We start from the raw sequence: 14,507 nt of genomic DNA, 5'->3' as shown, positions 1-14,507 counted from the left end.
CGTTTGACAGGAAGGTTGGAGCCGCTGCTTGATGGGGGACGGAGTTCGCCGAGACGCACTTAAAATCCAGGAGCGCAACTAAGCAGGAGGACGGCGCCGAGAGGAAAAAAAAGTAACCTACAATACGTGGTATGAGTCCCTAATAATGTCAGAGAAAACTACCCCCCTCTCTCTCTCTCTCTCTCTCTCCTCTCTCTCTCTCTCTGATCCGACAGAGCTCGCTCAGGAGGCGCTGAGGACGCACCGTCTGGTCTGCTAGTGCGTAGTACCGGTGAGCGGCGAGGGACTCGGTGGAGCGGCTGTGTTGGAGGTGGTGCCGGTATTAGTACTGGACGTCTGAAGCTTAATAGTGATGTTGCGAAGCTGTTTCTGTTCCTCCCCACAATCCCGACCAAGTCTTTCCCTAAACCTTCTGCTCTCCTGCGTGAAGAAATAATCGATTTTTTCCTCTCTACCCCTTTTCTTTTTTTAAAAAAAAACTCCTGAAAGGGGGCGGTCTCACATTTCCCAACTCCACTTTAATAAACGAGGCAAGGCTCTTAACGCTTTATTATCGCGCCAGGCCCGACGGAGTGGACACAATTAGTGCTGAGAGAGGACCGCTAGAGGAGGAGGAGGAGGAGGATGAAGATGGGGCATGTGTTCTTTAACTAATGATGTCACGGAGAGCACCCCGAGGTCTGCAGGCGACAGCATGCGATGTGTTTCGCTCAGGCAGGTTAAGTTTCCAGCCAATTGTTTCATGCGAGTCACATCAGATGCCAAGTACACCAAAACTTAAGTCTGTCGTAGCAAGAAGCAAAACACTTCAGCGTGTTTCAGCACCTTTAGTTTTTTGTTTTTTTTTTTAGAAATACTTCAAAAAAGACACCATTTTCTACAAACACACACTCACAGATGATCCAACATCACTCATTATTTTAACAATAAGAGTTTAAGATTAATTATCACATTAAATGACATGATTCTTCCCACAATGCGATTTCGCTGGAAAAGTAGGAGCAACTTTAGCAACTCCCGAATAATGCCATTTTCTAATTCTCAACAATTCCTTGGATGTCTGCTCTGCCTCCTTTCTCAGACGCTGCAACACTTTTGCACATGCTGCACCCCGCCAATCATTCTTAGGGACCCAGCTATCTCCTACAGATAAGCCCTGACAGAGACAGTAAGCATTGGGGGAATTGCCAAGCCTTTATCCGTCCAACCAAATGATTTCAAAAACATCCACTCTATTAGTGTGAAGATAACAATTAGAACAGCAAGTTTGCCACTTCAGATAAGACACAGACAGGCAGTGCACTGGCTCTCTGTACAGAGATGTATACCAGATAGGCCTCATAATACCAGAGTTCTATTATACTCACATTATATGGGTGCCGTATCACGGTTTTAGGATTTTTAATGGCTGCCCTGAATGGAGCTTGTTACGCTACAATACACCGTTAGGCCCCATTGTTGACTTTATATCAATTTAACATTGAAAAAGGGAAAACATTATCACAGGCTTCCAAAAGTTTCTTCCATCCTGATATTTTAACAAACCAAAAAAACCCCCCAAAGAACACTTGTGGTCTATATACAGTTAAACAGCAAACCCCTTTCTCTTTATTAGCTTTGCACTGTAAAAGCAATACAGACTGCGTGTTGTGTAAATAGACGCCGAGTGACTCCATAATCTTCCCTTTTGAAGTTCACTACGACGCATAAGCTATGCAAGCAGTCAGCCACCCAGTCAATCAGTTATTCAGTCAGTGACGGTAGGAAATGGTAAGACATCAAGTAATAAATAAATCAAGCTGGCTAATCTGCTTGACGGGTGAACATTACAGCCTGTAACTGAAGCCGCTGGTGTCTGATGACTCTGAATGCCACCTTCACATCACCTGACCCTTTAATCTTTAATAGCATTTCCTCTGGTCCCTAGACCTCCATACTAATCAATAAGGCGCTGTTGGACACAGCAAGTTCATAAACGCGACACGGCAGATATCAACGGCGTTACATGTCAGCATGTATGAAACGGCGAGTTCACAGAGTCACAGTTTCAACAGACATGATTTCCTCCTTTCAGACTTCTTCTGGTGCTCGCACCTGACAGTTGCAGTAAGTCTCCAAAATATATGGATAGCTGTGGGTGCTTATGTGGTTGTACATACCACATTCAGTGTTCCTTCTACTTCTTCTTCTTCTTCTGTTCGTGCCCTCCCTCTTTAGCTTTCTATGCTGTTTGCGAGAAGCTCACTGAAGAGGTCCTTTCAGTGTTCCCAGTGCTTGAGGTCGTCATTTGGTTAGCACCTGAGAGGAGAAGCAAAGTAGGCAGGCACGGTGAGAAGAAGAGTGAACCTGCCAGTGAAGTGCTTACTGCTTCTGTGTAAGAGTAGGCACTTGCACATAGTGTGCAAAGATCTATGTTAACATCTGTGTAACGTGTGTGTGTGTGTGTATGATAGCCATGTGAAACAGAGGAAAAAAATGGGGGGATGTGGAATACATTTGAATGGTGAAAATCATTAAATGAGGCAAACACTGGCTCATGCTTATTCATAAATGACTGACTTGTCTACGGGGATAAACCTATGGTGAAACCATACTAACAGCCTCCCTCAGTTCTCATACATTTAATGCAAAATAGGGAAGACCTGCTGTATATTTTGTCTTGAGGACTACTGAGCACAGGGCTAAGGCTAAATATCTATATCTATATGTATTATATACAGCATTATAACCAGGCTGATATTAATCCACATTGCAGAGCTGAAGGTGTGCCACATTGTGCTATTAAAACTGATAAATTTAGAGTTAGTTACACAATGACTGTGTGCAAATAAGCAGAGCGCGTCGTAAGTTAAATATTATATGTTTTGGCATTTGTGTTATCTTAAGACAAACTATTTTCTCATTAATCAAAATGAGCGAAATTATTAGTTTCTTGCCATCTGAAACTTTCCCAGACCTACTCATTAGCCATTGTCCCTCCCTCCTACATGAATCCTGAACTTGTGTTCTGAGGAGTGTGTTTGAGAGTGTGTTGGAGTGTGGGTTGACAGTCTCATCAAGCCTGGTGGAGGAAAAAAAATCAGTTTAAGAGTTTGCCAAACAATTATGTAATTTCAAAATATGTCACAGTGTGCATAAACACACTCTTTAGGCTTTCGGGTAAATTCAGTTTCGTGAGGTTTGGCTTCGGCTGTGCATAAAAAGTGAAACAGGGGAAACTGCGACTGGATCTTAAGTCAAACATATAAGTGCGGTTTGCTGATATTGATCTTGGTTGGATTGTTTCTTAAGCCTCTCCTGGCAGCCACTTCACAGCATGTGTCACACGCACGCACCGAACGCACACGTGCAGAACAGCTTGCCTAAAAATGTATGTGTGCGCGCACGCCCGTTTGTTTTTGGTAGCAGAGGGAGAAAGAAAGAAATGCCTCTCTCAAGCAAAAGATAAACACAAACACATTTCCAGGGCAAACAAGAACAGCCCGGGCTCAGTGCAATCTGTTGTCGATCATGCTCACGTGAAAACACAATCTGCCTGTCACAGTAGATGATGTTGTCAAGCGCTCTGCCTCACTGCTCCTGAGAATTAGCCATCGATTACAGAAGCACTACGAAACACGCAGAGTATTTGTTGTATGTCGGATATGTCTGAAGATGCTTGCAGCTTTATTTGGTATTTACCGCTTTCTCTTCCTGCACTCGTTCCCTAATGAATTTTAGACACGTTTGTTTTTTTGACAATAGATTGATGCTACATGATGTGACGACCAAAGGCTTCACAGAAAGCACAGAAAGACCTGCAGGCCAATTTAACTCACATGCTCAGCTGGGAATCCACAGATCTCCCTTTTGCAGGTGGAGATGTCTTATGGGTGTTTCAAGGGCAATCACAGCAACTTTTTGACTTGGTATATAATGCTAAAAATTCAATGCATATTTATTTAAAAAAAAAATAAATTTATTATTCTTATTCAGCCTTATTGAAATGCATCACATATTATGTATCATTATAGTTAGGGTTAGGGCAAACCTAGATTGATTAAAGAAATTTGGAAAAAAAAACCAAAAACTGTATAATAATTAAAACGTTATTCATAATTGTGAATCATTTGCACGTGTTATGTGTATGTAATGTGACAGTATACATTCAAGAGCACAAATATCGAGGAATCCATAACATGGTCTGTTATTTTATACAATTATTAAACTATAACGTCATTCATTCTTTGTTCATTTGAACTCCTAGTATCTAAGCCATACAGTTCTCACTCAGCCTCAACATCTGGGCTCTGTTCTCAGGAAAACACACCTGCTTTAGAAAATGAGAGACATTCCCCGCTGATCTGTGTTTGGTCTTTGGGTAAGTCATCTAAAGCGTGGTATTATAAATAATTTGAAGCTCCTTATTAATAAGTATTATAATGAAACTCACAGGGCAATATCATCAGTAATTATAGTCGAAGGAATTGTACTACAGTACTTTATAATTAAGGGAGCAAAGGTTAGAAAATCAGGTTTAATTAACTGAAATCATATTTCTCCTTGTTATAATATATATAAAACAAAGAGAGTCATATAACCATGAGGAAGTATTTATTTGCACTTACGAATGGTTTTTTTTTTTTATATGTGAACATGCAATTCAGCTATTAGCAATATCTCCTTGTCATTTTATTTCTGAAAGAAAGCAGCGACGCAGTTCTGCCTTACTTGGCACTCATGCCTCGAGGTATTTTGCCTCTGCAAGAATCAGTTGTATGCAAATGTAAAAAGACTTGATCAAGATACACATATCATATATTCATTTCATCTACATCATAACTTTAGGTCACTATTGTATCACTTTACAAGAAAACAGATTTTTAAAAACTGTTGTGTCAAATATTTCTACATCCTGTAGTTTTACTTGTTATATCTTGAAATGTAATAAATAACAAGAGAAGTGACCAGATATTTTTCAGTGAAACTGTATACGGTTTTAATTTTAATAACACATTTTTTTTCCTACCATGTGGCTACATCTTTAATAATATTCTATCATCCAAAACTGCAATGGCTATATAACAAGCCCTTAACAAGCAGTGTCAGTCAGGGACAGCTCGGGGTGATTTGCATGTGTTGCGTTTAACCAACACTATTCTGTCTGTACACCTTTCCTGCATTATGGATGAGGCACAAGCTGAACACAACAAATTCTCCCTTTGTTCTTCTTGATTCTCTGGTTACATCACAGGAAAAGCTCCATGGTCCTGTCTGTGACTGCACTGGCACACTGAGACACAGCGATGCTGGGCGCGCTGTTAATCAGACCTGTTGCTTCTTCGCTTTGTTATATTGCAACTACGTGGGCTTTTCGACACGCAGAGACACAGACCACAAAGCAAGCACGTCTTCCACATATTTAATTCGAAGAACTAACCGTGCCACCTGTCGAATGGATGATAATAAACAATTTCAATAAGATGATCACATTGGGAAGAAAATAAAAATAGCTCACGTCGACTACAGAGGGGATTATTCAGCCTTGATGCCTGCAAATTGACTGCCTGCTTATTTTATTTACAATCAAATGCTTTAATGTCACATATATCATTAATGTGACAGGTGCCATCAGTGTGTGCCATCTGCTATATATGAACAACACAGTGTACAGGCACTGCAATTAAGTGTGCTGCCTGCAGGGGAGGTCTGCACCCTTCTTAGGGGAATGGAGAAGTTTAGCACAGGGGTTCACTGGAGGTGTTCTCTGTGCCCCCAAAGTTTAACCAACTTTTTACCCTAAACTACTTCAACACGGTCGTCTGTTTAGGCATTTTAGCCAAGTATTAAAAAAAACAAAACAAATATTAAATATCTCTAACCAGCTATCCCACAAATATTTTAATTGTTTTTAATTTACTTCCTTCATTATTCTAATCCCTGGTGGTTTTTCTCTCCCACCTCCTCCTCTCCCCGTGTCTTCTTTGTGCTTAACTGCCACGCTTACTGTCTGTATATCAAGGGCTCAAAGTTCTCTTTGTCTCCAGCAGATTGCTTCGCGAGAGGGAGGGAAAAGAAACTCACTTTCTGCTAATGATTTTTCCTCATTTTGAATGGTTGGAAAGTAATTCCCTATGAACTGCTCCAACAAAGGCACAGTTATTCCATTGTTCTTGCTGCCCTTTCTCTAATTGTGCCTATAAAAGAGAGATGCCAGTGATACTTTTTTTTTATGTCTCAGTTCAAGGGGTGCCCACCGGTGTTTCCTGAAGTGGTGCAAAAGCTGTTTCTGAAACAACATTATTAGTGTTAAATGTGCGGCAGTGGAACAGAGCCCACGTCTGAGCAAAGTGCCATGATCAACATGTCAAAGAAGAAATGCAGACTTAAATTACAGCTGAAGTTTGGCTTTGTTATGTATTTGTAAATAATATTGAGCGTAACATGTGATGGGAGACAGCTGTTTCTTTCTTATTTAACCATCAACTATGGTTTCTTTAAACCACATCCATGATCGCTCCCTAAACATAAGCGCATTTTAGAAAGGAACTGGCAAAACTTGTTCTGCTGACAAAGGAGGCAAATCAGAAAGCATTAATACGGGTCACTGGCATTGGTGGTTTAATTAGAGGCAGCAGAAGCAATATAGTTACATGCTGAGCAATAAAAGCAGTTTTTAATACTGAAGAATAAGTAAAGTTACATTATTTTTAACAGAATATTACAATATAAAGAGTAATATAAAGATGATCGTTTGTAAAAAGTTGCACTTACACTTCCTGAATAACAAAAACCAGCTGCAATGCATCCAACTATAGCACAAAAGTCTGCAGTTAGCTTTGTTTTGATTTCCCATAATAACTATTACACAGCAAAAGTCCCTCCTGCAGCTGTTGACCTCAGCCAATTCTCTTGACAATTAACAATCATTCAGCATGGCTCTGCAACTTCTCCCACACTCTCACCAAGCAGCTGATAGTGTCTCACTGCGAAGAAAAGCAACTAGAATGGAATACGTTGCGTATCTAAACGAGGATTTCCCAGCTCAGATGTATGAGAGCGAGGCCGACCATCGGCGCAGACCTGTGTTACACAGTAGAGCTTGGCAGACAAGCGGTGATGTCTAAAGCTCTTTGTGCCTCCAGGATCACCCCCAACTCATTCTTATTCAGACATGATCAGAGGAGAGGCAGGCAACTGAGATTAGCTGCAGATCAAAAGAGCTGCCTAGCGCCAGCGCTCGTGTTTTGTAGATTTAGGCGGCCCCGGCACACAAGCATTGTATCATGGCGGCGGAGCGTCATACTGTTTTCTGGCCTTGACAGTGCTCAGGGGGTTAGAAGGAAACAGAGTTTTTAAACAGAAGGATGGACCGCTGCTGGAAGTCTTCCAAAATTAAATAATAAAGATAATAAAAAGGGGAATGAAAAGGAAAAAAATAAGAGCAGAATTACTACGCTGTTACTGTAAGCCATTACAGAACCAAGGTACTTCATGCATCACAATTGAAATCACTCCCATATGTGTAATTGGTCTTGGTTCAGTTCTAATTTGTTTTAAAAATGAAATGCACTTTCTACAGTAACATAGTTTCAGTAACTCGGGAGCATCTGGATCAGTGGTGCCACAAAATAACCATGGAAACTAAATACTACCAATGCTTTCTGTCAGCAGCAGCTACACAGTAACAACAAATCAGCAAATTACTTCTACAGTGTATCTTAACGTTCCCTCTAATTTATACAAAGACACTGTGACACAGTGGAAACCACAAAATGCATATCTGCATTGAATTACCTTCCACTTAACACCAGACAAAGTGAAACACTGAAACTAAAAGCTACATTTTTAGGGAAAATTTGTGCTCGTATTATCACTGACCAAACTTTGACATTCACATTTGAGACATTACCATTTAAGTTAAAAATGTATTAATAATTATAATTTACTTACTATTCATACAACATAAAAAACAAACAAAACAAAACAAAAAACTGGAAGCAACAATGAAACCAATAGCTGACTTGGAAGGTGGAAAGACAGGATGAGGTGAGTTTCAAAGGCAGAGAGGCAACTGTACAAGAGCGCTCACCACCCTACGGAGAAAGAAAACAGTGCGTTTCCTCAACTCCGCTGACCATCAAAGCCATGGAATTCAGGGGCAGAGAAGCAGTAAAGTAAGGACTGCACTGTTCCTGTAAACTGGGTCAAAGTTTCTACTGTTCTGCTTTTTGGGTGAATAATATGACATGTGTGCATGTGTACTTCTCAAGTTTAGATGTATATTAAAAATGAAAAATAAAACTGTTTTCATTTTCAAGTAGGAGTATAATAAAGTTTTATATCCACTGTCTGTGTCAACAGTTGACTTAGTAACGATTTTAATAAATAGTCTAAAATACCCTGAACTTCAAATTTAAAGATATGAAATTTATAAGCATCAACAAATTTAAATCTAATGTGGAAACAAACTTAAAAAATAAAAGCCTTTTACGCAGTTTGGGACAAATGACATATTCTTACATCCCCTGGTGACGAATAGTCCCCTTTCTGTCAATCAAAAGTTTGTCCAGTATGTCTTCCTTAGACACCAAAATGGGAAACACACGTTTCATCTGAAGTATGTATTTGCATCTAGTGCAGCCACCTTGAGGGAATGAGTCATTTCTAAAGCAAACAACACTTTAAGGCCACGCTCTTTCTTTCACTGATAATTCCAGATCGTGCAATGAGATGTTCTGAGCAATTACCCATAACGGTACAAGTAACCTAAACTGACTGTGAAGAATTAGAAACTGAGAAACAGCACAATATAAAGTTCCACTTTACTGACTTTAACCATTTTTCTTGCCTTGGAGACATAAAAATGTACACTCCTAAAACTAAACACACACACACGCACTTCCAGGAGCCTCAATCAGCTATTCCCCAAGTGCTCAACAGAGGTGATTGGCACCAGCTGGGACCTCGCTCCTCCTACAACACTGTTTGAGATTTTTTCTCTTTTTTTTTTTTTTTTTTGGTGTCTTTCTACTTTTTCAGGAGCAGGGAAATCTAAATGTAAACAGCAGTTAAGTAGATATTCTAGCCTTGTTCATACTGGTATAGGCACTTCTGTGTTGGGTTACATGACAAAGACATCATTCACTAAATCCTGCGAAGCTATAATGAAACAATTAGGCAATGCGGCTGCAAAATAAATTTCAGAATGGTTTAAATTGTGCAGCTCAGATATCCAAATTATGGCTTAATCTGTTAAACATGTCATGACCTGCTGTGCAAAGTGTTTGAAGTTCTGACAGAGACAGGTTTTCCACTAAGAGAATGAGATTCAGACTAGAGGGTGGAAAAAAAAGTGGAATAGGTGTAATTTATAAACTCACCCGTGCCTTTTCTCTGCTTCTCCAGGAAGCTACACCCTCCAGCACCAGCTGAGGCCCGACTGAATCAAACAGGTAAAAAAAAGTTGAAAAAGAGAAAAAAACAAACAAACGTGATAATGGATAAAAAGAAAACAAAAGGCCACAAATGACCTTAAATAGATGTCCTGCATGTAATAAAGCCAGACCAGCTGGCTTTGAATAGAACCCCCAATTTGGGTTGTCTGTTTGCCCCCGGTCTCTGACTGAACTGAAACCAGGTCCGGTTCTTTCCAACCATCTCTACCACCCCTACCCCTCTATCCCAGCTGAATCCACCTGCCCCTATCACTCTTGGGTAAATATAGCCTTCTGAGGGATCAGTGTCACCCCCCACCCCCCATTTCCCCTGATGCATACACATGCCCCAGACCTTTGTCAGCACTGGCATATAAGCCCTACCAAGAATGCTGCCACCTCCACAGTGGCAAAAAAAGACTCCCCTTTTTGCCCCTTCACATATCCACAGTTCTGCTGCACACAAACTTTCAATATCCTCTTTTAATCTTTCTTAAAAGTATGCGTATATATACATATACAGTATAACTTTACATAACAAATACTCCTACTCTTTGCATAACCAATCTGTGTAATTGTGCAAATAAATGAGCCACTGGAAGGGATTTGTCAGCATTGATAGCATCTTGTCCAATGTCAAAATACCAGGTGCAGTGGTATACACCTATAATTTCGTAATTATAAGCTCATTTAGCTGAGTTTATCTATGACTAAAATCCACCTACAGTCTTGTTTTTTTTTAAAAGAAACATATTACTCAGGAAATGTTTCTCCTTTTCATTGCTACCTGATAAAAATCATACATCTTCATCCAAAAGAAAACTTCTGAATTTCCCAAAGCCGCTGGCATCCAGACTGTAAGCCATTTTCCCTTCTAAATGATACATTCAGTAGGGTGTAGGAATCAACAAGCTTAAATCATAACATCCCCTGTGACTGTTTGTACATTAGCTGAGTTTTGCGGGGGTGGCACAGGGGTAATTGTAATTTTATCACAAATTTTCCAGTCACGCTCTCATACCTGATGCCAAAATCTAATGTAGATAATGACAGAACAATACACCTAAATTAGTGTTTTATATATCCCTCTTAAGTCAACCAATTTGCTAATGTGGAGACTGATGGCACAAAGGAAAGATGAGTACTATAGATTGGTATTTTCCCAGAATACATCCAAAAGAGTGGATCCACTGAGACACGAGATAAAACAGTGGTGTTCCCTGGATGATAGGTGTTCACACTCCTGACAGTGAAATATGGTTTGTATTGATCTAGTTGTATTGTTTTCATGTTTCTGGGCACAGATAATCAACTAATCTGTTTATCTGGGGAAGTTTTTCTGTCACCATGACTACCTGTACACCAATCCAATCCAGGGTACCTATACATCGGTACATTTGCAGTGACATCATGAGCAGGAATTCACTAATCTTTTTTGAAGGGAATTGGGTGGGGAGCGGGTTGTTGGGGGGAGCTCATTTAATTGTGACCTACCTCTATGAGGGATTCAGTGTCTTGATCGAAGATGATATGACCGTGCTGTATTGTATTATTGTGTATTTTGGTTAAAGACTTCCCCTTAGTACACCCCCCCAAATATCAATAGAGTGCACTACAGATGACCAAATCCTGGTTGTCTGATTATGAGTGTGGAGAAAAATGGTAAGAAAGGAGCACAAGTACCAGTAAAGCTGTAGCACAATCACAAAACCCTTACATGTGTATCTTGTCCTAATGAGACAGTTTTAATTTTAGAAATTTTTATATTTCTTTAAAAAAAAATAAACAGTTTGTACTTTTCTCTGAGCTTTGTGCTTTACCTTATTTAAAGTCATATCTGTGGGAGAGTAAAAACAAAAGTCACTTTATAAGCTATAATAAACTGTATGAGGACGTGTCAGCTGCTCAGGCAGAGAGGAAGCTGTGTGTGATTGAATGAGGGTACCTCTCTGCACTGGTGGATATTTTGGAAAGATACTCTGCTAAATGTTTATTCTTGCTGAGTGAGTGTCAGGAGATATGTAAAGATTAAGCAGCTGATTAAAGTACCAAAAACATCCCCCACAACAATTCAGTGAAGTCAAGGACAGTCGTCTTAGATTTGAACGGGTAAAATTAGCAATATCTCAATCATAGCAGTTATGCTAAGTAAACAAAATCATAATTCGTGATGTGCAGCTGTTGCATGTCTCCTTTAGGTATCGCAGTACTCTCTCCAGTAACCTCTACTTTCATTGGATGTTGCACTAACTCTCTTCTGATTTTGACAAGCCCTCATCAATACCTTTGGAACAATCTAACAAACTCTGTGCTAGTTTTATCGGGAAACCTGAAAAACCCCACAGCATTGCACACTGCAGCTATATGACAATGTTCTGATTTTGTTTTTTTTGCATGTGGATGCTTAAGTTTGAGTTTTATTATATTTTTCTGATTAATTCTCGTAAGGCTATACGAAGGTGGTTTCATAACGTTATTTATAATTGCTAATCAGTTGTATGCACAGGCTGCAGATGTCTGTGCTGAGCTGGTATTCTTTGTTGGTCTGACTTAAGTATTCTCACCCAGGAACTGATGGGTTTTTTTTGTATTGCTTTTATTTTTCTTTAAATTAACAGTAAAGTATGGTAATCCTAATTTGCATCACCGCTGGGTTGATGATGATGTTTTCATAGCTTTTTCATGCATGTGGACTGTTAAGCATATATTCTGTGTATATATTGTATATGCTTCTAACTGCGTGCCAGTGAGGGTGAAGGTGTTCCTTTGCTATGGCTCACAGCACTGTGGGCTATGCCAGCAGTGAAACACAAAGTGTTCTGTCAGCTGGAAGGCGACAAGTGTTCAACAGGAAACATGGCATGGCCTCTCTTCTGAAAACTGCTTTCACTGTTTTTTTATTTTCTCTATTTTTTTCTGTTGCTTTATCATTAAATCATCAACAGAAAATTAAAATAATTATTGTAATGAACTCACTGACAGGTTTATGTAACTCTGGGTGGATTTATGGGTGCTTGTATAACAAGTCCACAGTAGTCTGGGGCAACCCTGCAGTCTCACTTGGAGCTGATGATTATGAGAATCATGTAGGAATACGTGCAAGTGTATTTAGCGTTAGTTAAAAAAAAGATAATAATGCAGAGTCGGGTAGAACTAATGCTTTTTAGTGAGTAATTGTGGGTGCGTGTGTAATCCTGAAGGATCATCTTTTTCTTTTGCCAACAGTACTGCGTGGCGTGAGCTGATTTTAGTGTGTCTGCCCACCCCTCTGCTCCACACAAGGTCACTCTGTGTGTGTTCGACTTTGGAGAATGAGGGGAGGCCATGGCACACAATCACCACTAAGCACATACCTTTCTGCCCCACAGCCCCATCAGGCCAGACACAAACCTGTGGGCCGCATGTTTATCAAGCGTCTAAGAGTAAAACTGCTGATTTAAGACCGCTGGTGCCTTTCACCATACATTTCATCGTGAATCACTCCGAAAAAAAAAAGATTTGAAGTGCTGACTTTTTATTCGGCACTCTGGCATTTTTGATAAATATTAGCTGAACGCAACCTAACCAGGACTTACCGAGCCGGGTCTCCAGAGGTCTGCTCTGATGAGCTTTCGTTGGTTTTATAGGGGAGACCTTTGACAAGATCAGATAAAACACAACAGGAGGAGGATTTGAAGGAGTGCTGGAAAGCACAAGAGAGAAAGATTGAGAGAGACAAGGACGTAGGGAGATTGAAAGAGTGCAAGAGTGAGGGAACACTTACACACCTCAATCCAAAAACAATATTTTGACTGAAACCTTACCCTTTCCATCTGGCTCTTTTGAAAGGTGGGTTATGCCCAGTGCCATGGCTAACTCTTTAGCCCACACTGTTCCTTCTGTAATTCCAGTCTGACATTTTTCCAAAAGGGTAGTTGTACATGAAATAAATGTGAGTCTTGTTACTACTGTAAGGAATTCAAAATATACATCACATGTAGTCATGATCTTCAGTTTAATGAGTGAAATAAATCAGGCACAGAAGTTAAAAATGTCAAATACACTTAAATCTGTATGAAAGAAATAAATGAAAATATCTTCACGCATAATACAGTTAATCTTGTATGTAATCAACTAACATTCAGATCTGTCATGAACACATATTTTGCCGCACGCTCCCCTCTCTGTTCATCATCTCTTGTGCTGGAGAAAAACACAAAGCATTTTCAGGTGGCCATGGTAACAAAGCAAAGCAATTTCCCTTGCACTTACTGCTCTGTATTTGCCTTAACTTCCACATAAATCTCCCCCACGTTTTTCACCCTGTTTCCATGGGGCTGAGTGTAAATTGGGAAGGAAGGCTATTTTCTCGTTACTGTAGCCAATGTACAGTGTATTCACCCTAAATACATTTTGTAAAATAAACATATATAATATGCTTTTTGAACTTGTATGACGATTGCAAGTGGCAGAAGATTTAAATCAGCCTAATGTGACATGTGGTCCAATATAGGACATCAGCCCTATATTTACAATGCAGGGATAACATCATAGATATTAGTGCAGTAAGAAAGGCGGGAAAGTGGGATGATTTATTTCTTGATTAGGGAGATCTCATAAGCTTTCAGACCAGTCGATCAGACCAAACTCACAGTATCACAAATGTAAACTTGATTAATATTCACACATTTAAGTCAATGGAAGAGGGCATCCCCCTCTCTCTCCCCCCCATTCTAAGACTATACTGTATTAAGCATGAGCATAAACAGCAGGTCTTTTGCTTGTAGATTCAGAGCAGTGCATACCATACTTCTGCTGTTTCAGTTAATGGAAGATAGGTTTTTCTTACTTTAGACAGTAAGACTGTCTCTTTAATTGTTTATTTTTTTTACTGACTGCATTTTAAGTAGGATACCTCATTATTTGAAGTGACACTGCTTCTATGAGCGTATGTCGTATATTTACATATGCTCACTTTTTCTGGATGTCAATATACAAAATAGCAACATTTTTTATAACATTTTATTAAACCCTGAAGTTTTAATCAGTGTGAAAGCATACATAAATAAATAAATGAACTAATCATTTCTTAAGTTAAGTTGACATTCTTTA

This window comes from Mchenga conophoros, linkage group LG12, assembly GCF_057382185.1.
Source record: "Mchenga conophoros isolate Kocher_MC1m ecotype Shallow Benthic linkage group LG12, M_conophoros_male_GT1.1, whole genome shotgun sequence".
Taxonomy (NCBI): domain Eukaryota; kingdom Metazoa; phylum Chordata; class Actinopteri; order Cichliformes; family Cichlidae; genus Mchenga; species Mchenga conophoros.
Note: the sequence above shows the minus strand (reverse complement) of the source record.